At 33.8% G+C, this 4,308-nt stretch overlaps 1 pseudogene; it reads left to right on the forward strand.

The window, feature by feature from the left end:
- The first annotated feature begins 2,481 nt into the window (after positions 1–2,481).
- LOC121029178 (nucleophosmin-like) lies at positions 2,482–3,420 on the forward strand (annotated as a pseudogene).
- Positions 3,421–4,308: the final 888 nt, after the last annotated feature.

A 4,308-nucleotide genomic window follows, 5' to 3' on the forward strand; every position in this document is an offset into this window, starting at 1 on the left:
CCAACTTGTAATTCATAGAAGCATATTCTAATGCATTTAGGGTCTCAGATAATACAGATAGAGCTCATAAGGATTTTTTGGAAGTAGTAAAGATCTTAATAAAGGCATAGAACATGCACTGTTGGTTTTATACATAACATAATGGATGTTTTAGGATTTCAAGAGATGGGGTTTCTGTTTGTAGTGTTTTAAACAGACTACTTGCCTCCACTTCAGGGAAATGCTAAACAATGTTTAGATGTCACCAGCACTGCTTTTAGTCCTCCACCCCACGAGAGATTTCCGAGCATTCATGGCAACCATGGATGAGCTAACTCTAATAAATGGGTGGACAAAGAAGGATTTATCTACATTTCGTGGACAAGCTCTCAAGGTAAAGCTGGGAACTTGTTTCAAATTGGGTAAGTATTTTAATTCATTCTTATCATAATTCTTGAGACAGAAATGGCAGGCCCCAGGCATCACATACTTCCATTAACATTTGGAATAGATTTATTAGTGACATCTTATCCCAACCTGCCTATCTCATTTGCAAGATTAAGAGGAACACCATACTCTTACTATCCTACTACCACTACACACACACACACATACAGAAAAATTTTGCACCAGAATTTTGACAATATTATTATTCCTTCCCTTTTCACACAATTATTTGTATATTTTACTTAATATGTATAATTTCTTAATCCTATATTTTCCTCAAGGGCAAGAAATTAAAAATCATTATTTGAATGGCAAGTTATATGAGATAGATTCCCATGGCCTCAGAGTGAAATTTGCCCAACTATCTCCAGTAACACTCACAAATTTGAAACTAGACATTTTTTCTGAGCTCCATTCACAAATATCAAACTACCTACTCAAAATCTTCACCTACATATCACAAAGATACCTCAAATTAAACTAGAGTTATTACCTTCTCCTAAATCGTCCCCGTGTCCGTTGTTCATTTTAAATAAGTAGCACTATCATTTACACGGTTGCTCAAGCTTGAAACTTGTGAGTCATCCATGATTTCTTCTACTCTATGAGCCCCAAATCTCACCAGTCTGCCTACTACAGTCCATCTTTATTGCCACAACCATGGTCCAGGTCACCATCCTATTCAATTTATTGGTAATCTTCTAACATCCATTTGATATCAACATCCCTCCTCCTTCAATCCAGTCTCTACAATGTAAAAGAGTAAACTTAAAAAAAAAAACTATATGAGAACAAACTGAGGGTTAATGGAGGGTGGGAGGGAGGGGAGGGTGGGTGATGGGTATTGAGGAGGGCACCTTTTGGGATGAGCACTGGGTGTTGTATGGAAAACAATTTGACAATAAACTTCATATATTGAAAAATATATATATGATAATGGAATTTCTTTACCAAAAACTAAGCAGTGACTTCCCATTGTCCCCAGAATAAAAGACAACCTGTTTTAGATAGTGGAAGGCACTGCCTTCACAGGCAGTCCAGCTACTATCACAGAAACACTGTTTCTGCATTCTCTGTCAATGCCGTCTTCATTCCAATGCTGGGATTTTACAGTCCTTTACATGTTCACTATTCCAATTTTGCATCTTAGCCAAAGCTATTGTCTATTCAAAATGCTGTTTTATTCTACATCTATTCCATTCATTTTTTGTCTCAGCTCAAACATTTTTCTCTGAGAAGCCTTCACAAATTATATGGGTAGGTATACTTGTTATGAGTTCTCTTGTACTTGAAGCTATTTGATAACCTTTTGAATACTTGATAATATTTTTAAATAACATAAACTAAAAAATGTTTAATCTTTACCATAGTACCTAACCTATAGCAGCATTTTTCTTTTTTTTTAATAATGACTGAATTCTTACCTCTAGCATATTAATGGAAACTGATATTTCTGTGATCAGTATTGAATTTGATTGAGAACATTTCAAGTATTCTGAAACGTTGTACCTGATCATTATATAAAGAATTGTGTAATCTCTTAATTTCTAAGTCAAGACTTTACAGATATGTTGGTCTCATAATGTTGTTTACACAATTCATATAATACTAAATTCACATAATATTAAATACTTTGATTATTGTGCAAGTCGTTGGCAGGTCAAACTATGTTCTGTTATTAAATTTTTAAAACAACAGCAATTATTTGTATTTTTGCTAATGTTTACAATAGATAATCTTAAAAGACAGAAATGTGCAAAGGGGGAGATAAGACCTACCTATGTCTTCTCAGAGAGACCCACTATTAACATTTTGCTTTACACACCAGCCACAGATTTCATTTGTGAATGTGAGTGTATGTTTGTGTATTAATATTATACCCTTGAGTGGAGGTGATATTTCATAACCTTTTAAAAATTGTGGTTGTACTTAATTACTCATTACAATGTAAAGATTTTCATGTTGTGATTCTGTCCTACATAGCTGTTCTCTGGAACAGTAATTGTTTATCTCTGTCAGCCTTCTCTCCCATCTATGTATGTGCCACCACACCCCATGGAAGACTCAGTAGATGTGGACATGAGTCCTCTGAAGCCCCAGAGCTATCTTTTTGGTTGTGAACTAAAAGCTGACAAAGATTATCACTTTACAGTGGATAATGAAGGAAGTGAGCACCAATCATCTTTAAGAACAGTCAGTTTGGGGCTGGTGCAAAGGATGGATTATACATTGTTGAAGCAGAGATAAAGAATCATGAAGGCAGTCCAATTAAAGTCACTTTGAAAATATCTGTACAGCCAATAGTTTCCCTTGGGGGCTGTGAAATAATACCACCTGTGGTCTTATGGTTGAAATGTGGTTCAGGGCCCATGCATATTTGTGGACAGCACTTAGTAGCTATGGAGGAAGACTCAGAGTCAGAAGATGACTAGGAAGAGAATGTGAAACTCCATAGTATAGCTGGAAAGTCTTCTGTCCCAGGAAGTGGTAGCAAATTTCCATAGAATAAAAGTAAAACTTGCTGCTGATGAAAATGATATGAAGATGATGACAATAATGTTGAATTTGACAATGACGAAGCTGAAGAAAAGCCTCCAGTAAAGAAATCTACATGAGATTCCACTCAAAATCTATATGGCTATTCTAGCCAAAAAATGCACAAAATCAAACCAGAATGGAAAAGACTCAAAATCATCAAGACCAAGATCAAAAGGTCAAGAATTCTTCAAAAACCAGGAAAAGACTACCAAAACACTGACAGGATCTAGTTTCATAGAAGACATTAAAGCAAAAGTGCTAGCAAGTATAGAAAAAGGTGGTTTTCTTCCCAAAGTGGAAGCCAAGTTCATCAATTCTGTGAGTAATTGCTTCTGGATGACTGACCAAGAGGCTATTCAAGATCTCTGGAAGTGGAAGAAGTCTTTTTAAGAAAATAGTTTAAAATGGTTTAAACAGTTCGTTAAAGTTTCTGTCTTGTTGCCTTTCTGTAACAGTTGATATGCAGAGTGAGAACTTTCCCTACTATGTCTGATAAATGTTGTCCAGGTTCCATTGCCAAGAATGTGTTGTCCGAAATGCCTACTTAGTTTTTAAAGATGGAGCTCCTCCGCCCTTTTCTTGGTTTTAAGTATGTATGGAATGTTATGACAGGACAGAGAAGTAGTGGTAGTCAGACAGATGGAATGGTGGGGAGACAAAAATATACAGTGAAATAACGTCAGTAAAAAAAAAAAAAGGCAATGTAAACATTTTCTCCATGTGATTTAATAGTCTCTTATAAAATACAGATATGGCTGCATGGTGTGTTATATGGATAAATTATATTAAATCATTCTGCTATCACTGGATATTTAGCTTATTTATAATTTTTCCACTATTACAAAGATAATCAATATGTGACTGACCATATTTGTATATAAATCTTCTACATCTCTGATTCTATCCTTAGGATAAAATCCTAAGAATTGAATATATGGATCAAAGAGCATAGTTTTATTTCTAAGGCAGTAATTGATTTATAAATAGACTAAATTTCATCTCAATAATTTCAAAGTAATTTTATATAAAGTTCAAGTATATGAAAATAATTATAAACATAAAGCAATCAAATTCTTGACAAAATTAATGTTGGTAATCTTATGATTTAGGAAAAAATCTTTTTTTAATAATTTTTAATAATTTTTTAATAATTACCATATTATTTTAGAGATAAAATTTTGTTTATAATTTTAATATCTCAAGTGAAAGAGACATAGCCCTTGTGAGTAGATCTGCAATAACACACAAAGATGTGGCATTTAATTTTTTTCTCTATAAAACATTTGTGATTATCACTATTGTCTACAACTTATATTTACAATATGACAAATGATAGCAATGCTT

Source organism: Herpailurus yagouaroundi, unplaced genomic scaffold (assembly GCF_014898765.1).
Source record: "Herpailurus yagouaroundi ecotype Mexico unplaced genomic scaffold, PumYag 139, whole genome shotgun sequence".
Taxonomy (NCBI): Eukaryota; Metazoa; Chordata; class Mammalia; order Carnivora; family Felidae; genus Herpailurus; species Herpailurus yagouaroundi.